We start from the raw sequence: 23,359 nt of genomic DNA, 5'->3' as shown, positions 1-23,359 counted from the left end.
TTAGCCCCACTATTAGACGCCTCTTTCTCCAATTGTTCTCCGCTCTTGGTTGCCTCTTTCTCCACTCTCTCATTCCGCCCCATTACTGCCCCCATTCTTGCCTCCTTTTGCTGCGCTCCCTTGGCGTTGCCAGTTCGTTGCTTAAGTCTTTTGTTTCAGCGCCTCCTTGTGTGTCTTTTTGTTAATATTTTTACATATTTTATTGAATGCTACGATAGTTGCATGGCCTGTCATGTTCTCTGCTCTCTGCGCTCTGCTCTGCCGCTTGCCGCTTTTTGTTGTTGCTGCTGCCTTTTCGTTTGGGGAGCAGTTTGGGGGCTGCACTTTTTGTTGTTGTTGTTGTTGTTGTGGTCTGTTCGCTGTGAAACATTTGTCATTTTTACCATTTTTAGCCAAGCGTGACAAGCGTTTCTTGGCCATGTTGCCAGCATGCAAATGCAGCAGGCAGCAGCAGGCAGCAGGGAGGCAGCAACAATGGGTCTATGTGTGTGTGTTGTATGTGTGGATTGCTTTTCAATATGCGATAAAGATCTCAAATATTGTTAAAACAAACAAGAAATTTATTGAATATGCAATGTTTTTTTTTTTTTTGCGCGCGCTGTTTTGCATTTGTCTCTGTCTCTGTCTCTCGCTGCAGACAGAGAGGGTGAACAGGGGGGGCTGCTTTTTATTGTTTTATTTATTGTAGGTGAGAAGTCAAATATTTGTGGGTGGCACAGCCACAGAAACAGCAGCCGCAGCAGCAGCAGCAGCAACGACAGTCGAAGCGATTCATAAATGGCACAGTCGCACATCTCGCCTTTGCCATCGCCATCTCGCCATGGCACAGGTTTTCGGTTTCCCACTGCCTCAGGAATTATTTTGTATTTGTACTCTAAAATAGAGAGAGAGACAGATAGAGATAGAGAGAGGGTATTATGATTGCGATGAGAGCTTTGTAAAGCATAGATTTAAAGCCTAAAGATGTGCAAGTAAATGCTGCCTTTGATTTGTTATTTGCTGATAGGATTCCCGCAAGAATATAAATATTATAAATATTATAAATTCCATATAAAATAGCAAAAAAAGGAGGACAAAGAGGGAAAAATTCTATAGTTTCATACGCTTTTACATAATTTTCTATATTAGTTTACATAATTTCTTTATGGGATTAGATCATTTTATATACAAATAAAATACGATTACTTGCAAGTGTATCTTTAGCTTCGATTCGCGACTTACAGATACATTGAGATAGCCTTTGCTTTGTCGCTTTTTATTTTAGTTGCAGGCGGATATACAGACAGGCGGTACAGACGGTGCACAGGCGGGTATGTTGCTTGTTTGTTGGCCATATAAGTCATAGGCGTATAACGGCGGATACGAGCACAACATATGTCTCAGAAATATACGATATGTACGATCTATGGCTTGGACCCGAGGTTAATTCCAGCATTAAATAAAAGCCAAAAGACAAGCCTAACATTTGCACTGCCTGCTGCACTTGCAACCAAATGATGCAATCTGCATTCAAGAGATGAGAATCTGAATCTCTGTTTGTTTGTGTGTGGTGTGGCGAGGAGCGGGGCGGCTGGATGGTGCCTCACTTTATGGATCGGTGCTGCTGCTGCTGCAACCCACGCTGCTGCCGACTGCTCTTCCTCTTTTCGATTTCCGGCCATCTCTGGGGTCCTGCCGCCACTTGTCCCCATATAATTTGCTGCACTTATTTAGCGGCCCACGCATGTGGCAGCCACAGAAACTGACAAAAGACAAGAGACAAGAGACCAGAGACACAGCAGACAACAGCAAAACGCAGACAAATTAGGCCCAAGCCAGACATTTGGCCAAGAGCCTTTCACACATATTTTCGGGGAGCTCTGTGCGGGGCATGCAGCCGGCTACAGGCCTACAGGCTGCAGGCTACAGGCAGACCCCAGAGGCGAGGTCAAGCGCTGGAGCATGGGAGAGACACACACAGAGACGTTGCACAACCCGAAACTTGATTTGCATATGGGGGGTTTTGGGGCGATTTAGTTTTTCTTTTTCTTTTTTGTCTTTTCATCGATCTTTACTTTAGTTGGTGGCTTTTCAGCGTTTTTCCTTGCAGATTTCTTTGGGTTTTGTTTCCTTCATTGAATGTAGTGGAACAGGTGACGCTTTGCATATCTTGGGGATACGCCATACGGCATACGGCGCCGTAATCAATGAGGAAACCTCTCAAAAAGGGACTGCTCTGGGCTGCTCCTCTCCCTCGCTACACACATATACTCATGGCTGTGGCTCTGTGTCTCTTTCGTTCTTGCGCTGTCTGTTTCAACGTCTGGTGGGCGTGCAACTCAAAAAACAAAAAATAATAACAAAACAAAAAGAAAACCAAGAAAAAAAAAATCCAAGCGACGACGTGAGGGCTTTCTGGCTCTCCATTGTCTGGTGGAGATAATCTGTGATTCGTAAACTCCCACAGGTCAGGCGAGCACATCAATTACTTTGGCACAAGTCCAAAAGCGACAACCATACACTGAGAGAAAGCCAAAAGCTATCAATTAATGAGGCTTCAAATAAAATTGCCAAAATTAATATTAAATAAATTAATTAATTCCAAGGGAAAACTTTTAGGCAGCAGAAAATTAAATTAAATCTCCTTTTGGGCAGTAATATTCTTTATAATATATTTCTATACTTTTTCTTGCAGTGCCCACCCTTTGGGGTTCTGTTTGGAGTCAAAAGTCTTTGCGGGGCATCATGGGCATTGCATCGCATCGCATCGAAGCGCCATCCGAATGGCAAAGAGCCTCGAATGACCTCTCAATTTATTGCTGCAGCGCCTTTTATCCTTTTGGCATATGCGATTTGTATCGACTTAAGCACACACCAGCACACACACACCACACCAGCCATACACACTTAAGCACATCTTCCAAAGCCAAAAGAGAATCTCTCTGACTCTGACTCTGCCTGCCTGCCTGCCTCCTCCCCCCTTCTATAAATGCCTTACGTTGATTGTTTTATTATGATGATGTTAAATTATTGTAATCCATGGGCGCAATCGCAATCGTTGTCGACATCATCATCAAGAGAGGAGGGCAGGGAGTGTGGAGTGGGGAGTAGGCAGATCGCTTGCCATTATATGTGCGTGTATGCCTGTGTGTGTGTTGGCTGCCTCCCCCAATGCTCGATGCACAAGGGCCTTATCTTCTTTTTTTTTCTGTCTGCTTCTCTCTTTGCTTTTCCCTATGGCCCAGCCATGCCATGCCATGGCTCTGCTCTGCTGGGCTCTGCTCTGCTGTGCTCTGCTCTGCTGGGCTCTGCTCTGCTGGGCTCTGCTGTTCTGTGCTCTGCTCTGCTGGGCTCTGCTCTGCTCTCCTGTTGTTGTAGGCGTTGCTATCCTTTGCGTAAAATAAATAAACACAAGCAAAAAACAAATAAATGCTGCGGCATTCGATGAAGGTAAAGTAAGAGGTAGGGTGGTATGGGTAGGGGGGTATGGCTAGGGGGAAGATGTGTGTAAAGGAGATGCAAGATGGAAGTGTAGAGTTGGACTGCAGAGAGAGAGAGTGGAGAGCGGCTGCAAAACACTTACAGATTACGATCTCTCGGAGGGGAGCCTTGGCCCCAACTCTCTTGGTCTCTCGGATCGGATCGTACTGGATCGGATCGGCCGCGTCGGTCGGCTCGGGTCGGGTCTGTGGCTACGTTCCGGTGGTTCGGTGGTTCGGTCTGTTGATGCCAGGTCCGTGATAATTTTGGGTTGCACGCTTATTTAATATGCGAATTTTTACAGATAAATGGTGAGAAATAATTTGCGCTACGCCGCTCTCTGTTCTCCACTCTGGTTCTGGCCTTTAGCTTTGCTCCCCCCACCCGCTTCTACATATGGCTTTGGCTCTGCATTTTCTATAGCATTTGCTTGTGCGCGATGTGGGCGTACTGTTTGCCAAAGGGGGGGCGTGCACAAATGTGATCATTTCATTTCCGTTTGAGAGAATCGTGAATGCTAGTGTCCTACGAGTCCAGAAATCGGCTTCCTTCAAGGTTCCCTGCACTGCCACACAAAGAGTGATTCGTTTCACCCAAATTTCCTTGGACATGTTCATGTTTGCTGTCTGAACTTGTCCTTAGAGTGGTTCCAGCTCCCACCTCTGTCTCCTCCTGCTCTCAATCTCCATTGACTTGTCCCCTTAGATTGGCCTTTGGCTTTGGCTTCGGCTCGGTGTTGCCGCCTTTCCAGTCGACTGGCTGCCAAATGGTGCTACTGGTTTTGCGCCTTGTGCCACAATTCAGATCAGTTCAGGCCCCGAAGTGGGAGCTGGAAGCTGTGCGGCTGCTGCTGCCTTATGGCATTTGCCAATCTCTGACATTTACACGGGGCGACAATCGGCGACAAAGCCAAAAGCTGCTGCCGAGCTACGCAACGCCCACGCCACCAAAGAGAGTTGTGCCACACGAGTGATAGAGAGAGAGAGAGAGAGTGGAGGTGGGGGCGAGTGGGGGCGAGTGGGGGGCGCTAACTGTGGCATTGACATTCCATGGTAGCCGAAGAGGAGGCGCCGCCGCCGCCGCCTTTTGACAAGAAGGCATTTTAATTGTGTGAGAACCCATGCAACCAAATGTTGCAGCTAATCAAGTTTGTTGTTGCATGCCACATGGGCCCCCCTCCCCATTAGATTACAGATATCAGACAGTTAGAAAAAAATAGTATCTTCCAAAGCTATTTTGGAGACTTCGTTTGGCGCCAAAAAGATTCTTGCCACCACCGGCTGCCCGTAGGGTGGTGCGCTGGCACAGTCCGATGTCCGTTGCCCGATGCCCGATGTCGATGCCGACTCTAACTTCAACTCTGAATGCTAATCAAGATGCCGCCGCCGCCGGACAGCAGCAGCAGCAGCAGCCGCAGCACAAACGCCAAAACGTTTGCCCGCTTCGATTATGCAAAAAAAAAATACAAAAAAAAAAAACGTCCAATGGATCCGACCCCCAGTTTCGGCCTCAACTTGAGCCGCCGCAGATTTCAGGCTCCAACTTGAGCTCTCCAGCTTCAGCCTCATGCCGCATGCCTCATGCCTTCATGTGTGTGTCTTGGAGATCTTTTTTCTTGCGCTGCGGGTGCTGTGGCGTTTGTTTCTGCCTGTTGTTCGTTCGCTGGCTTTGCCTGATGCCCAAATAATAGCACATAAAACTATAATAGTAATTTTCAAATGGAGGAGAAAGAGCGATGCAATCGCCGATCCCCCAGCCACACAGAGCCACAGAGCCAGTCGGTTCGTACGGTTCAGGCCTGGCCAGCTGTGCGGGCCTTAGTCATAGAAAGGCGGCGGCGTCAGTTGACCACACAGCGAGCCGCTGCTCTGCTCAGCGATGAGCTGGATACAGCGCTGGTCCGCAAAATTTATGGCCAGTCAATGCCACAAGCTCCATCCATATGCGCCAAAAGCAACAACAACAACAACAGTAACAGACAAAAGTCACCCCAAAAGAGCCACCAAAAAGAAACCAAAGCAAACACTTTCATTTTTCACAAATAACGAAAAAATGTTTTTAATTTTTCGCCGATTTTTCGACCTCTCCCCATGATGCTAATTTATATGGCAGAAAGAGTCAGAGCCCCCCACCCCCACAACCCACCAATACCAAATAAAGAGGAGAGTGGAGTGGAGTGGAGAGAGCATTTCAGGTTCAAGTTCGGTTCTCGGTTTTGAGTTTCGATCTTCGTTTCAGGTGTAAATTAAATACACTTTGGAGGAGCACACACATACACACACACGCGACAGCAGAGATCAGACTTCATTAGAGACAGAGGATCGCAAGACAGAGAGAGAGAGAGAGAGAGAGAGAGTGAGCCTTGGAATGTTGCGATCCTCTCGAGATCATTTAAATAGCTATAAATTAATAAGCATCCATTAATTTGGCCCAAGGGGCGTTGCGCATAAATTTCATGATTCCTTTTCGGATGTATCCAATGACCCGATCAGCGAGGGATTGGGACTGGGGCTTGGAGTAGCCTCCTTCGTTAGCCAGTGGATGGGAAGGGGGGAAGGCAGACAAATTATGTGGTTTGCAACACACGCGCCATAAATTTGTCACTTATGAAAAAAGAGTGGTGTGGGGTGGTGGGGGATCAGCAGAGGTAAGCTCTGCTTAGAGTGGGGGCAACATGAAAACAATATAATGATGGCTTATAAGGAAATTTCAGCTGACTTTGAGTCTATCCCAGGGACTTCCTAGAACTCTGACAAATTGAATGTTTCCAAAGTTAATTGCAAGACGCCAAAGATGATGACACGCCAGACGCCACTTCGTAGGTTGACTTCTATGGGGAGCCTGACAGCAGCGGGAAGTCGCTGACTAGAGGACAACCAACCACTGGAGGCGCCACAAAAGAGCGCGAGCGCGCGCTCGCACTGTGTGCCGCAGGTGGTCATGCTGTGCCACAGAAATACTCGACAATAAATGCAAGCAAAAAGTAAACATTGCTAATGTTTGCATTACCAAATACTGCAAATGCTGCTGTTCCCACGCGCCATTAAAATGGTGCTTGGGTAGGGGTCGGGGTGTAGAGGGGAGACACATGTAATTAGAACAATTATGCGGCATGTCATTGCGAATGCAATCTCTCAGGGAGATAAGACGCTCAGAGAACCAACCCCACCAGACACCAAGAACGAGGCAGGGGGGGGGCAGGCACGCACACTCTCCAATGCGAGATGCCAAAGTAGTTTCGTCATAGCACACAACACAACACAACACCCGATACTCGTACCCGTACCCGTACTCGTACTCGTACGATCCATTCCGACTCGATCCGATGCGATATGTATATTCTCCATTCCATTCCATGCCATTCCACCATTCCATGCCATTCCGATGCGATCCGTTTCGAGACGCTGAACTTAATTTGCATAATTGCTGCGTAAATATTGATATTTGAATTTTGATATTGACCGCGGGGCCATACCGTACATATCGTCTGGGCTAATGCCGATCTACTCTGCCCCGCTCAGCACTCTACACTCTCCACTGTGCGTGTGTATGTCTCTGTTTGCATTGCCCAATCGACTGTCAATAATTTCACATATTAAATATTGAATAAAACGAGGCGTTTAATCAAATGCTCTGCCTGCCCCACAGCTACACACAGCTGCTTGCTTGGCCTGTGTGTTGTGTGACACTCACTTTGATAGCGCTTCAATTCCCACGCTCTGAACGGCAGTGTGTCCCGGGGCTGTCTGTCTGTGTGTCTGGCTGTGCCTCCGCGGTGCGTTAAGGCGTCGTCGGCTACCGAATTAAGATATCACTCCGAGATCTGAGTCAGTGTAGGGGCATTCCAAAGATTCGTCTGGGCTGCGCGAGGAATAGGCTACCCAATAGGGTAGTCAGACTTTGCTGGCCGCTAAAGCTTAATCTTTTCTATAGATTTGCATGAGAATCATTTGGCGTTTCCAGCAGTGCACAGCACCCCCTTCTACGCCTTCTAAGCACTGCAGAGCTTACATTTAAAAGCACCAAATAACAACACGAAATATGCCTCTGCTGCTGCTGTCACAAGATCAAAACAACAGATAAGCGCACAGATGAGCAACAGTCTCAAGCGAGCATGATCGATCATGCGCAAGAGAGCAAAAGCAAACGAACGCAGTAAGAGAGCGCACGATGGCTTTCGGCTGCGCTGCGCTGCGCTGCCTCTCTGCTTTTACCGCTCTCATTTTTCGTTTGTGTTTATCCTACTTTTTGTTCTTCTTTGCTAGTAATTTACTATTATTTGTTGTTGCGTGCTGACTTTAGAGAGAGATACAGAGGGAGTGTGATAGAAGTCATATTCGTATTTATTTGCTCTGTTCTTCTTTTGCGCTCTTCAAAGTGTTGGGTGGGGGTAGAACCAGCAGCAATCACTGGTTTATCACCTACAAATTTATCACCTACACAGCGCACACCTCCATCCAAATCTCTATACAAATTTAATTTCCCTCCATAACTTTTGCCTGCAGTTGCATTTTCCATTTAAAATTTATGTTTGTTAAATTTGTTTTAGTAAGAAGCTCTTAATGGGATCTCTCTCGCAGGCAAACAAGAAAAATTGTCTTTTTTTTAGTTTTTGTGTGTTGCAGGCTGAAAGCGTTGTTGCAACAACGGCAACAGCAGCAGCAGCAGCAAAGTATTTCAAGTGGCGGCTGCTGTTGCTGCTTGCTGCTGCTGCTGCTTGTGGCAGGCACATGTCCAGCGCCTTGTTAGGGGGCAACCGAAAACACAACGTGTAAATTATGCTCTAACACAATTAGCCACTTTAGAAGTGGCTCCATCTACCCCCCTCCCGCGCTCCGTCTCTCTCTAACCATCACGCTGTCTCTGTTTTTTTTTTTTGCTGGCAGGGGGAGGCTCTGGGCTCTTAGCCATTTGCCACTTACATGGAGGCTGCACATAACATTTTGCAACATGAAACTTTGCTACAAAAATTTGTTGCAGTTGCCTAATTAAAAATAATAAAAACGCGAGACACACACACACACACACACACACAGAAAACGGAGTACTTGGCCGAAAGCTAAGCTGCTGCCAAAAACAGGATGCTACTCCACATCAGCAGCAGCAGCAGCAGCAGAGGCGGAGAGGGTGTAGGGGGTCGTGTGCTGCCGTCTAAAATTAAATCAAGCAAATTACATTTTATCTCTGGCACGCATCTCAAAACGCAAAAGCTTAAGCCGCAGAGCTCTATGGAATGGAATGGGGAAAGGAGTATAGTTAGGGGTGGGAGAGATAGAGAGAGAGAGGGGGTATTGGAGGCTAGAGTAACGTCCGGGCCAAGTTGCGGGCCCCTCGAGCGCACTGCATAAATTAAAGTCAACTGCCGGCTAAGTGGCGGGCTTTTATTATTAAGCCCGCTGAGCTGCCTGCCTCCATTGCCTGCCTCCACAGCCCCAGCACAGCCAACTGTGCAGCTGATCGATAGCTGTCTGTCTTGGCAAAGAGCAACAGAGTAGAGCAGAGAGTGGAGTGGGACAATGCAGAGCAGACAGATATTACAGCTGGGAGTCCCAGTTGCAGTCACAGAGCAGAGGAAACACTGAAGTTGTCTTTGTCACACAAGCGGAGGAATGCCTCCTAGTAGGCACAGTGGGCAGCAACAGAGAATTTCCGGAGAGATTTTTAGAGGGATCGGCAATGGTAGAGAGAATCCTCAATATAGTCAGGGATAAGTAGAGTTCTACAGGGAGTCACTTTGATCCATGGAAAGTCTTGAAAAATTATCAAAAAAAGGAACACTTTGGTAATGAAAAAGATTAAGTAAATAAAAGGTTGCTCTGGGATTGTGTTTTGGCATATGAAAGCTGTGAAAAGTAACCCCAATGGGATACAAATTCCAATGAAAATTATTTGGGTAATGGAAGAGTAAAAACCATTTATGAAAATGGATAAAAAAAACATTGTATTTTTTTTTCTCAACAGTTCTCAACAATAAACAGAAATTGGAGTAGGAATAAATTGTAATAATTGTTTAGGGAAACTCCAATAAATCTACAAAAATCGACCAGTATAAAGCTCTCTATTATCTGCATATAATCCTCAATTATTCCCTTTATCTGCCACTGTACCAAAACCCCCCATGGTCTCTTTCTTTCTCTCTATTGTGAGTATCGCCTATCGACTATATCAATATTACGTACGAGTACGAGTATATGGCTATCCAAGACACTTTGTCAGGCACTGGAACCCCAGAGCAGATCCCAAGCCGATGCCAATGCCGATGCCGGAGCTGAAACTGAAGCTGAAGCTGGCAACTGGAGGAGGAGTGATGGCGATTGCTCGCCCGCCTGTCAAATTAGTGGCATGGCTATTGAAAAGTGAAAAGCGTTTTTCAGGCCCCCACCGATCGATCAGAGTGGCCCCCATCGAGTGGTAATTGCAGCACTCGCTCTGGTGTACCCTCATGTACCCCATGTGCCGATGGTCCGCCCTCTTAGAGGCAACAGCCACACATCCTCCTGCATCATTCCGCTTGCTGCGGCAAATGATTTTTCAAGATTCGTCACAGCTGTGTGTCGACGATTTTGAAATTCATGCGATCTCGCAGATGGATGCAGACAGAGGGAACGAAACGGAACGGATGGTCGATTGTCGATCGTCGATTGTCGACGTAATCGCATGCAGCAAACAAGTTTCAAGAATTTATTTTTATAATTTTTTTCCCTGTTTTCGCATACAAAAGTGTTGCAGCAGCCGCAGCCAAAGACGAAGCAGCAGCCAGCCCAGCCCCTCTCGCTGCAATCCCAGGGAGCCTTTCCAGCCTTTGTTTTTTCTGCTGATGGCTGGCTGGCTGCTGGCTGGCTGGCTGCCTGCCTTTGCCTGGAGTTGTTGCTGCTTATATTTATGGCATATTGATTAAGTTATTAACATTTTATTAAGGCATTTCCAGTGAGCCCCGACGGCTGTGGAGCAGCCAAAACTGATTTTTAATTGTCGCCACAGACGGACGGACGGACGGACGAATGGACGAATGCGAACGCGTATTGAAAATTGTTGAAATGATTGCCGCGCGCTGCATACTACAATGTTGCCTCGTTGCCTGTTGCCTCGTTGCCGGTAGCCTGCCCCGTGACTATCAAATGCCAGGCATTTATTTAATTTATTTAATTTAACTCAATTTGTTTCGACTGCTAATTGCAGAGAGCTCGCTGTAAGAGAGAGGGATAGAAATGTGTTCCTCCCCCCTCCCCCCTTTTCTTGTATTTATTTTGATATTTATGCTTTAATTTTAATTTTATGATTTCATGGGCCCCTGCCCCCTAGGCTTCTCCACCCCTTAATTCAGCACCGAATAATTTCCCATTTTATTTTCTTTGCCACCCATTTATTTTTGTACCCCAAAGTATTTATTTATATTTTATATAAATATTTTTTATTTATGTTTTTCTTTTTATTTTTATTTTTGCAAACAAATTTTTCTAATTTATGTTGTGTGTTAAATGTCGGGGCAAAGCAACAAAAACAAACAAAAAAGTGACAACCAAAATGTCAAATTGCTGTTGACAATCCGGACAGTGCCCGGACAATGGTCTGCACTCCACGCCACTCCCCTACCCCCGCTGGCTGCCACCCTTAACATGGCTTACAGTGGGGGGGGTCCACTGCTACTCCTATCTCATGTCTGCAATCACTTTACTCCGCAAAGACAATGCCAGCGCATTATATAAATCATTTCGAATGCCATGCTCTTAATAGGGCCGCCAGACACCTCCGACATGGACACCACATTGGACATGGTCAACAGCCAGTACACAAGTGTCTCTCTCTCGCTCTCTCTGGCCAAAAGCTCTGTCCGTTCCGTACGTATGTCCAAAGCGATCGCCAGCTGCTGTGCTTACGCTTCTGTAGAGCAAAGGGGTGGTGTCTGCTTTAATGGGAGGGGTGTGTGCTTTAAGGGGAGGGTTGTGTGTGCTTTAAGGGAAGGGGTGTGTGTTCTTTAAGGGGAGGGCTGTGTGCTTTAAATTATCGCTTGAATGTCAATCAAAATTATGGGAAATTGCAAATGGGAGGAGAGGGAATAATTGAAGCCCACTTTCCAGTGTTTATAGTGGCCATTAAATGTCTTACCAATTAATTTAAAAATGCTCTAAAGGAACCCCCTTAATTTATTATAATTATATATTTTATTAACTGCTGGCAGCAGCACTTAATACATTCAAAGAACTCTCTCTAGGCCGGTGCCCCACTTCTATGCTGCTTCTGTCCGCTTGCCTTCATTCCTTTGTGGCCTTTCTGGAAATCCTGGCAAAAGATTTTCGCCGCTTTACATTGCGATGTTCACCAGCAAAGCCAACTCCATGTAGCGCGCCTTTTCGCACTTGGCCAGCTTGCGGTAGCGATGGTGTGCCACTCCCAGGATCTCGGCCTTGCTGAACGTGTCCTCCATGGACATGTCTTGCAGAATGTGAATCATCTCCTCCAGGTACATCATTGTGGGTGTAACCCGGCGCCAGAAATGATGCTTATACCGCTGGATGGCCGAATCGATAAGCAGTTTGTGGGAACAGTAGCCGCTCTTGGCCATTATTGTGGAAAGGGGTTGGGGGGGGTAGGGAAAAAACGAGTACAATTTTGCTTACTTTCACCAGAGGGAAAAGTTTAAGGAAACCAAAAAATATGTATATTGTGTGTTTACAGTTGAACGAATGGAAACGTAATGAAGGGGAGTAAGGGAGGAATGGGAGGAATAGTGTGGGGGAGTAAGAATTTTGAGGCATTGCCTGCTCAGAGTCTGACATTTTAATACGAGAATCGAATGAAAAAACCAAACCTAATTGGCCCACAAATCCAAAGCCAAACCTAATGAACCCCCAAGCCCCCAAAGCAAAAGCAGCAGAGACGGAGACAGAGACAGAGACGGAGACGCCGCCAACGCCACACAAACAAGACTCCAAAAACTATGTAAATCGATTTGTCGATTTGTCATACGAGTCAGCGCGAAACAGACACAGAAACTGAAAAAAAAAAAATTCAAGCAACAAAAAAAAAAAACAAAAAAACAAAAAAAAAACCGAAACTAAAGACTGGAAACCGAAAGACCCAAAGAAGACTGGCCTGGCTGGAAACTGGAAGAGAACTGCAGAGAGTTCCACTTCCACTTTGGTTTGGCATCTTCACAAATGAAAATGAAAATGAAAATAAGTGTGAGGCGCTCTGGAGACGGGTGGGGGGTTGCCGTTGCCGTTGCCGACACGCTTGTAGGTCGTCAAAGGTCCTGCCGTGAATTGTCATTGTCGTGAGTTGCATAATGCCGCACAAAATCGACACAACAATGCAACACAGGCAAACATCCAAGGGGGCAAAACAGCAACAGTATCCAAGGGGCAGCCAACAGCAGCAGCAGCAGCAGCCGCAGCAGCTATCAAAGCACTTAATACACTCAAAGAGCTCTCTTGGCCTGGGCCCCAATTCTATGCTGCTGCTGCTGCTGTCTGCTTGCCTCATTCCTTGCTGGCTTGGGCCAATTTTCAAAGCAATTTTCAAGCACTGCTGTGGCAGTGGCAGCAGTGTGGCATCAGTCGTAAATCAAACACAAGAGCAGCAGCAGCAGCAGCCAGCAGCATTTCAACACCTTCGCTTAGACCTTGACTTGAAATGAAATCGAAATCGAAATCGGATACAAATTCCGAATTCCGAATTCCCCCCCAAATCCAAGTCCAAATCAGTAGCATTTTGTTGCATGGCATGGCATGGCATGGGGGCAGGGCCGAGTGGAGTGGAATGGAGTGAAGTCTGCTGCTAATTTGGCTCATTTTATTTTTAAGTAATTTGTAGCGGTACTTCCCCCCCCCCCCCTGTGCGCTTCCTCCTGCTGCTGCTGCTTAAAGTGCAAATTTTAGTGCCTTCAAGCAGACCCTCCCTCCATCCCTCCATCCCTCCATCCACCCTTCTCCTCCACCACCCCCAGAGAGCTCTATTCTAGCCATATAATTAACGTTTTCTTTCAGAGGCGGCAGAGACCGAGACCTGGCCTGGGCTTAGACCTTGGCTTGTGCGATTTTTGCCAGATAAAATTGCCCCAAAAAAAAAAAAAAAAAAGAGAATCAAAAGAGAATACGGGAATTGCCATTGACTGGTGGTTGGGCTGGCTGCTGACTGCTGGCTGTTGGCTGTTAGCTGCTGTCTGTCAGCGCAGCCAGCGGTTGAATTAAAATTCAAAACTCGTGACTTATTTAATTATAATGAGTTTAGATTAGAACGGTTTTGCAGCACGGGAGTTAGCAGCGGTACACAAAGCGGCACACAAAGCCACAAAGTCACGGGGTTTATGGGAAACGAGATACAGATACAGATACAGATCGATACCGTGGCAATGCCACGGCAGTATGGTAATTTGTAACGAAAACCCAAAAATTCGCTCATATATCAAACGAATCTCTCGGGCCCCAAAAAACAAAAACAAAAAAAACAACAACAACAACAAAATAAAATACAGTACAAAATTTTCGCAATTAAAGTTTTTATAGAGTCCATGTTTTTTCATTCGAGGTCGAGTTGCTTGCAACATCTTCAATCAAACAACCAAGCGGCAGAGGCAGAGACCAAACACCTACGTGGCAAACAAATCACAAAAAGCCATAAATCCAAATCCCATTTGTCAGCATTAGAAAATTATGCAGCAAGCAACATGGACAGAGAGACAGAGAGAGGGTAGAGAGAAGAGAGAGAGGGCAGAGAAGTACAGTACTCGGTACAAGACCCCCTCCATCTGCAGAGATTCATAAATTAAATTACACGACAAGCGCAATAATAATAAAAACGATTTGAGGCCCACACGCAACCCGACAAAAAAAACTGCATACAAAAAAAAAAAAAAAAAAGCAAAAAGAAACAAGAAACCTGCACAAAGATTCATTAAAGATTTGCCCAAAAACAGCAACAGCAATCACAACAAACACACAAATACAAATAGCAAAAAAAAAAAAAGAATTAAATAGAAAAAAAAAGAATTAAAAAAAAGAATTAAATAGAAAAAAAAAAAAAATTTAAAGAGAACAGCAACCGTTTTTATGCATGTAATCTGTGGAGGGAACATGCACAATATGTCCAAACTGCTGAGGGAGAGGGAGAGCAGTGCAGAGAGAGAGAGGAGAGGAGTTGGTGCTGCCAGTGGGGAGTAGCAGCGAAGTGGATGGACGAGAGCGGTAGAGGTAGATCCACATGGAAGCCACAAACCAAAAAATTCACAATTAAAATCAAAATAAATGATGATGATGATGATTATGGCAGCAGCAGCAGCAGCAGCAGCAGCAGTTTGTTGTTGTGCAGTGTGCACCACCAACAGTCCACCAACAGTTGTTGCACGCATGCGCGGGCGCCATCATCAGCTGCCATCCATCAGGGGGCAGCCATCGTTTGTTGGCTTATTGCCAAATTTGGTCAGGCGCAAAAGAGCCAACACACACACAGCACAGAGACAAGCGGAAGCCACCACAGAGGCAGACACCGACTGTCGCAGAAGTGTCATACTCGTACGGTGGAGAGCCATGGGAATCTCTGGCCAGCGAGTGGGTGCCACAAAATGTGATTGCTGTTGCGGCTAAAAGGTGTGTGTGTGTCTCTTTGTGTCTGTTGGCCAAATGACAAAAGTCTTCAAGCAAAGAGCAACAGCAGCAATTGCAGAGAATCAAATGCAGTAAATCAAACAATTGGCTGGAGTGCTGCAGGGGCTGCTGCTGCAGGGGGTGCTGCTGTTGGGGGTGCTGCTGCAGGGGTAATGGCAAATATGAATCATTGCCGTGTTTCTGCAGAGGATGATAGATGCACACATGTGAATCATTTGAAGAACACTAAGTGATGATAGATTCTGCTACAGATCGAAGTGGGAATCATTGAAAGATCATTGAAAGATCTGCAGTAGATCGATTAGTAGATCCCTAAAGAATCCCCTATGGATCTTCCCTTGGCTCTCTGTATGAATCACTAAATAGAGATATTTAAAGAGAGATCTGCTATCCGCTATCCGTTATCCCCCATCCGCCAGCCTTGAACCAGTTTTCCTTGTCAAACTTGCAATTGTTTTGTGCCGAAAATTTGCGAATCAATTGAACGAATCGTATGCGAATCAGCCAACAACAACAACAACAATCAGTCAATCAGGTCAGCAATTGTTATTGGCTTTTTCCGCTACACCCGGCCACCACCCGCCGTACCCCTCCTCTTCCTTTTCGCAGCAGCATGACTTCCCAAAAAAAAAACAAAATCAATTATATGCATAAATTTCCAAAAACAATAAGCACAACAAAAAAGGAGAGAGACAGCAGACAGCAAAGGCAACGTGCGACTGGCAAATCGATCAATGTCAGGAAATGATGGCAAGGTTATGACAATTATCAACGCGGCAGATTGGCGGCCGAAGCAGAGGCAGAGGCAAAGACAAAGGCAGTAAAAAAAAACAAGCCACCAAATATTAATTATGTCCATCATCATTATCAACATTGGCAGTGGGTTCGTTCTGGCCAACAATTGCAGACTGGCTAATGGCAAATGGAAGTTGCCCAAGCTGTTGTATGTATTAATTATACGCCACGTTGACCCATAAAACTCTTTTTGCAAACAAAACAAAAAGAGAGACTTTGACAATTGTTTTTGGCGCAGCCGCAGCCGCAGCAGCCCACAGTCGTTTGTTCTCTGTGACTCATTGTAGCTGGCCTCCCATGCCGCTGCCACTGCCACTGCCCCTCTTCTGTTGCATTGTGCGTTGCTGCTGCTCTAAGGTGCGTTTTTCTTCTTTTTTTTTTTTGGCTTAGAACCGGGTCTGGGCACCGGGTACTTGGGGCCTGGCTGCTGCCAAGCCATTTATTGCCTTCATGGCACTCAATTTGTTTGGCCTGCGGCAGCAGGCTGCAGCGGCTGCAGCGACTCCATAATAAAATGTTTTTTATTATACAATTTAGTTGCTTTAACTTGCGTGTAAATCGCCTTTTGCATATTGACACATAATCATTGTCTTGGCAAAAGGCTTTTGGCCACAAACAAGACATACAAAACGGAACCGAACAGGAAATGCTCTGCCTGTGGCAGAGAAACTGAAAGATTTCCCCCATGGGAATATGCTCAGAAAGGGTATAGTTCCTGGGAAGTGCTTTAAAGAGTTAGTAGCCTTCGGGTAAATACCCTCTCAATGATGGCTTTATTGGTCTTTAAATCCACAGAAATTCTTTTCGTTTTCGTATCTATTTTACCTTGTTTTACCTTAGCCACAAAGAGCGCCTAAAAACATCGCAAAAATGTAGACAAAGGACTCTCTCATGTGACATTGCATATACCCTAACTGTGGCAGGGTACATTCGAATTGAGACAAAAAACTTATTACATGTTGCGCTGAAAACCGTTGCAAATCTAATGAACATTTTCATTTTGCAGCATTTTCATTGCGTGGGCGGACTTTGGGGGCTTGGAGTCTTTGGGGAGTCTTTGGAAGTCTTGGGCTTGTGCATTGAATGGAATGGAGTGGAATGGAAGGAGAGTGTAGTGTGGCTGCCACAAGACGGTGTGCCGCCATAATTCAACGATTCTAATAAGTGGGAAAACGAAACCCGATTACACCTCGTGAGGAGTGGAGTGTCCCTCTCTCTTTGGCGTGGAAATTCCTAGCTAATGAGGTTAATAATCCAACGAAAGACATTTAAATGAGCGATAGAAAGAGAGAGAGAGAGGGAGATGTTAACAAGGAAAATGAGGTCGATTCACAGGCTGTTTGAGAGAGGATGCGCGGAATTAGCAGATAATCCGCGAGTAGAAAAATAATTAGAATTTCCTGCAGTTAAAAAAGAGTTGCAGAAAAGTAGGATAACAGCAGGGGAGGGGATGATGTTGATGGCCAGTTAATCTTCCATTTAACATTCCACTGGCCTCCCTGCCTGCCTGCCACCCTGCCTGCCTGCCTCCTCCTCGCTGATCCTCCAACGAAAGTGTATGCCTCCCCTCAGTCGCCTCTTTGCCGCAAATTGGGAAGCTGACCTCAGAAGAGGGGTCTGCAACGTGCGTCTGCTCATACGATGCAATCGATTGTGCAAGCAGGCACCCAGCTATCATGCAACATGCAGCATGCAGCATGAGGCATGAGTCGATGGTTAAAGCCTACACCAAGGCAGCCGCATGATTGAATTACATTCTGTTGCAAGGCAAAGGCAGCAATCGAAACATGCAGCAATGTTGCAGCAGCAGCAGCATCAGCAGCAAACGGTAGCTGCCATGCACGTGTTGAACGTTGCTGCTGCCACTGCTCTGCCACTGCTGCTGTGGCATGTTCGCCTGGCTTAGTGCAACTAATTAGACGTCATTGTCTGGCCAGAGAGCAGCAGCAACAGCAGCAGCAGCCTCGTTTGGCATTTGCGGGGCATATCCAATGCTGGACCAGGCAGCAGCTGTTTTCGGGCTGCCTGCCTGGCTCCATTGTTATCTTTTGGCAGCGCTAAAAGGGGTCATTATGTCAAGGATTTCACTGTACAGTGGCGGGCCATCGACTGGCAGATCTATTCCACTGTGGCAGGTCGCCTCTTTTACGCTGCCTGCCTGCCCGGCTGCCCGCCCGCCTGCCTGCACTTCCTGATAGCCACAGTCTCTGAGTCATGCCAAAACGGTTCAGTGTCATTGTTGTGGCGGCTGCGGCTACGGCTACTGCTACCAGTTGCACGCTGGCAGCGTTCTTTGTGCCGCAATTAAGCGCCTGACAAAATGACTGACAATCTGACTGTCGTTTGTGCAGCCTTTTGCGTCGAGATCTGTCTCTAGATCTGCCCCAGCCCAAGTCCCCCTTCTGTCTCGGCCACTTTATTTTTGGGTAATTGCTAATCCCCGCTAACGAGGCATTGAGCCGCCATTTGAGCCACTGCCACTGCGTCGCTGCACTGCCAAGTGTCCAGTGGGCGTCGCGCATTAGTTTTCAATATCTGCCTGCCGCCGCTGCCGTTGCAAGTTAATGTGGCGTTCAATGATTGCGTCTAATGATTGATTGCCACAGATATGCAAAAACAAAACAAAAAAATCAAAACCCAACAAGCAAGTCTTCTCCTCCAACGCGATCCTTCAACGAGCAAACGAGCGAGCGAGGGAGGGAGAGCGAGAGAGTGAAACTCTGAAAATGAAAACGAAATTGGTCTGCAACTGCAACTGGTTCCTGTTGCATGCTGCATAGTGCATGGTGTGCTGCTGGCGGCTTTAAACGTGACGCTGCTGACCCACTGAACCCCACCAGAGGCAGTCCGCCGTCGCAGCAGTGGGTGATGGGTGGCGGCACACAGTGCCAGTGTGCCTTTTGGGTGCAAATTGTTGCAAGGCAACCGGCAGGAGAGAGAAATATTGAAGCACACACAAAACGACGTCCCAGAGCGGAGCTTGAGCTGGTGCTGGAGCTCGCAGCTCGTGCATAAAAGTTTATTGATTCTGTGCCAGCGATATTAACCCCCCCCCCCCACCCCTCCCCCGCGCCACACCACTTGATGTTGCATAATTATTTTCAGCATAATATCAATTTAAATATAGACACAGATATCGATTATCCATTACGGAATGGGGTCGCGTCGCCAATCGACAATCGAAAATGGAAATGGAAAATGGAAAATACGGTTCAAAAGTGCAGCCTGCTAAATTGAGCCAAGATTGTGATTTGTCAATCCGGTGAGTAGGAGAGCAGGCAGGTGCTGGCTGCCATTTAACGGTGATTGAGAGAGGACTTAGCGAGGGAATTGGGAGAGGATTTAGCGAGGGAATTGGGAGAGGATTTGATGAGAAATTAAAAGAGAATCCACTACAGGAAATAGAAAGTGAATATCGACAGTGAATACAAGAGGATTTTTAAGGGAATTAATAAAAAAATTTACAGAGGAATGGAGAGAGGATTTCCGGGGCAAGTGGAGTAGGATTTCCAGGGCAAATGGCGTAGGATTTTCAGGGCTAATGGAGTAGGATTTCCAGGGCAAATGGAGTTGGATTTACAGAAGAATTTGTATACAGAGAGAGAGAGAAGATTTCCGTTCATTTGCGCTGCTCCAAATGGGAATGGGATTGCTGCAGCCGCAGCAGCCATAAATCCCTATAACACCTGAGAGAGGAGGTAGAAGTCGAGCGGAGTCGGAGTGTCGAGCGTCGGAGTGTCGATTTTGGCAGAGTGTGGCGCAGACAACTTCATAAAATGTTGGCTTGCTCTAATGTCAACGCCTAACAGGTAACAACATATTGCAATTTGGCCAAATTGCTGCGCGGCTAATTGGCACGTGTTGCAGGGGCACAACACTGCGGCAGCAATAGCAATCGCCTCTTATTTGTGGAAGAGAGAGAATTCCACTTAAAATGCAAATTTTTGCAGCGTTGCACGTGCAACACAAGCAACGAAAAAACAAACAAAAACAACCTCCCATAGAAGGATGCCGCCCCGCTGTCGATTGGTTGGGCTGCCTCGTAATTTGTACGCAACACGGTGGGGGCATCTGTCGAGTAGAGCAGAGTAGAGTAGCGTAGAGAGTGGCATCGTGTGGAGCGTGCAACGTGTGGCAGTACTGTATCTCCCACATCTACCGAATGAAGACATAAAATCGACTTTAGTATCCCCCGTGTGATTGGTGGAGTGCGTTGCATGCTCTCCTTTTGCGGCATGTTAATGACTTTATTTGACTATTTTGTGGCACAGTGAAAGCTTTAGCTAGTGCCTGCCTCCGCTTGCATGCCTCCTCCCTCCCTCTGCTGCTGCCACAAACAATGAAATGTGCAACAAACTAAAGTGCAATTTATGCCCCAATACGTGTAAATAAACCAAATTGGTCACGTTTTAACCATTCGAATTAAATTATTCACACACACACACACAGCACACCACACACCGCACACACCCCACGCCACACACCGTCGAAGACGCGCCACGGGGGAGGAGTGAAACATACAATAAATACACACCAATTTATTTGGCAGCCAAAAACATAACGATGAACCATAACGAGCTGGGGTGGCTGCATTCCGTGTAGTCGAAGCTAAAGATACCCTGCAATATTTGAATATGAATTCTCGAAGCTTCCTTTGCATGATGTTATTTCAGTTAGAAACAAAAACAGCACCAAACGCTCTCACGTCCAATTCCCAGATTCCATTTCGCTTTCCCTCTCAGTCAGTCAGAAACAAAAACAACAACAATGCGCGACCCGCACTCGACAGATTCTGCTACCTGCGTTGCTCCGATTCTTGCACTTGCGTGAACCGCAATTGTATGTTGCTATCTCTCTCTGAATCGTACACGAAACTTCACTGCGAGCTTCGCTACTCTCGCAATTCTTTCTGTGATACTGTCCCATTGCGCTCTCAGCAACAACAATGCGCCCATCCATCCATCCTCGTCTGAGAGCACGCACTATGGAAACATTTTGGTGGTTTTCGTCGCGCGCCTTTTGACTTTAATGGAATCTATTTTTGTGCCGCTTTTGCATGAAAGGTGCCCACAGTGCGACTCTAGGAACTTGGAACGCTTGCGTTAAGCATTGCAAATAATTAACGGGATCTATTCTTTGCTGCGTTAGTTCCTTGTATTTACTTCATTTGCCTTTTGAATGCTTTTTGATGCTGCTCCAGCCAGAGGCTTTCCAGTGGCTGCTCAGCGTTGCCTTCAAACCTCCTGCGGGTAGCAAACCGCTGCCCAAAATCATCATACCCCGCCAGCAGGTTAGCCAAAACACTTGCGACTATGTATCAGTTTCCGTGCCTCTTCTGCTGTTGTTGTTGTTTGGCCGCTGCCTGCAACATGTGTTATGACCATTATGGCCGGTTGTATCAGTGTTTTTTGCTTGCCGGGGTTGTCAGGGGTGCTCTCTGGGGGTTAAGAGCTTTAATAATTTCATGAAATTTAATATAAAACATTTTGACCGCCTGCCCCCAGCCACATTCATTGCAGGAGTGTTTCGCGGGCCGAACGCGAAGGCTTATCAAAAGTGCTTTGTGGCATAAACACTCGCGGAGCAATTTTTGGGGGCGACAGCACGACGGGACTGACAGCAACAACAATTGCTGATTAGCCGCCTGACATATGCCCCAGAACGTAGCACAGAACGATTGCATTTTACACAATTAGCCATTTTGCAGCAAAAGCAACAGAAACAGCAACATTTTTGTCACCACGAGGCAATGCCAAGCGACGCGTTGCATGTGTAGCAACAATGTTTGTCAACACAATTGTTGCCTGTCTGTCTGGTCGTCTGGCAGCTGGGTTGTCTGGGTTGCATGGCTATGGGCTATGGCTGTTTCGGTTTGCCATGACTGTTGCACTGTGGTTTCTGTGTGTTGTGCGGAATTTATGCAAATGATCGTCAGGCCAATGCGTTGACAATATGTCACATGTCACTTAGTCGCCCGCCAATTGCCATGCAAGCACAAAGCACACACAGGCACACACAGAGACACACACACCAATACCTGAAGACAAAGGCAATTTGAATCGATAGATGGATGGATAGATCGAACTATAGATTTCTTATGTGGTTCCAAGGCACAAGGCATGCATAGGCACCCGCACGTTCTGAACTCTGGCTACGAACCCCCAAAGCAACAGAGCAGCAGCAGCAACAGAGCAGCAGCGACAGCGAAACGAACGACAGCAGTGAACAAACGAAAATGGTAAAAATCGCAGGCATTTGACCTCAAAATAGACAACAACTCTGTGCAGATAGACTTTGAATAGGTGCCTACACTTTTGCATACAGCCAGGCATATGGGCTTAATTGTGGGCTATGTCATGCATAGGCTTAAAGACTTAAAGATTGTTATTTATACTATGGGTATATAGTAAATGAGGAGAGACTTTGAGTGTGATTATTCCATACATCATGGGGAAACAGAGAGGTAGATAGTTTAGCAGGATTAAAATTTACTTTTTAATACACTTTTGAATAGATTTTCGAATGATTTTTTCAACAAGAAAACTTTTGTTTTCTTGGATGAAAATGCAAGTATTTTCCGAGGCAAACCAGGGACCGCAAATAAGAGTTATGAATGCTAATTTTAAGTAAATAAATCATTGTGAAGGGAAAACGTTACGGAAACATGGAATATACTATAATTTATAATTCAGTCATAATAAGCTATATCAGCAACAAATTTCTATTTACGATTTATATATTATAAATCGTTTTTAATTCTTATTTTTAATTTTTTTAATAGAAATAGAAGTAAGCGATATTTTTAATTTATATTTATAAAATTACAATAATAGTTATTTATGATTTTCTAAGGAAAACTGTCATTAAACTATGTACATATGTATTTGTACTTTTCTATACAATTTATAATAATTTTTGTTATTTTTTGTTTCCAGGTTTTCTGTAAAAGTACACAAATATAAAAAGAGACATTTGATATGCAAAAAGTAAGTTCAACCAACCGAATATTGGACAAGTGTATGGGTTTACTTACTTAATGAATTTCCATTGAAAATAAAGAATATTTAATAGATTTTTAATGCGCAAGGCTATGGGTATCCGTGCCTTAACCTTTTTTTATGTTTACTATGCATAGAATATAGAACAGAAATAACCCGTAATAATCCTTACATATTGGGGTCGAATAAATAAAATATAACAAAAATAAAATAAGAATAAAAATCAAATTCCTCTTACAACATTTTCTTAGGGTATCTCTGCGCTCAGTGTGTGCGTGTGGGCTATATCCTGTAGCGATCTATCGATCGTGTTGGCTGCCTGCTGACTAATGCCTCGATTGTTTGTTGCTGCTGCCTCATGCTGCTGCTGCTGCCGCTGCTGTTGCTGTGGCAATTGATTAATTGTCAAATTGCTGAAATGAGTGCAAAGACTTGTTCGGCTGTCGCCTTGCGTAAATCATTTTTACGCGCTCATGAATTTTACACGCATGGAGTTTTCCTTCT

The 23,359-nt window shown here is 45.8% G+C and overlaps 1 long non-coding RNA gene across 1 annotated transcript in view; it reads left to right on the top strand.

The window, feature by feature from the left end:
* Positions 1–22,820, top strand: part of LOC111080104 — a 37,859-nt gene extending 15,039 nt beyond the window's left edge. Inside the window, exon 3 of the long non-coding RNA XR_002608435.2 lies at positions 22,793–22,820. This is a non-coding gene — a long non-coding RNA (uncharacterized LOC111080104). The remainder of the gene's footprint in view (positions 1–22,792) is intronic.
* Positions 22,821–23,359: the final 539 nt, after the last annotated feature.

Source organism: Drosophila obscura, unplaced genomic scaffold (assembly GCF_018151105.1).
Source record: "Drosophila obscura isolate BZ-5 IFL unplaced genomic scaffold, ASM1815110v1 contig_1, whole genome shotgun sequence".
In the NCBI taxonomy this organism is placed as follows: Eukaryota; Metazoa; Arthropoda; class Insecta; order Diptera; family Drosophilidae; genus Drosophila; species Drosophila obscura.
The sequence above is the reverse complement of the archived record's forward strand: the minus strand, read 5'-3'. Positions and strand labels throughout refer to the sequence as shown.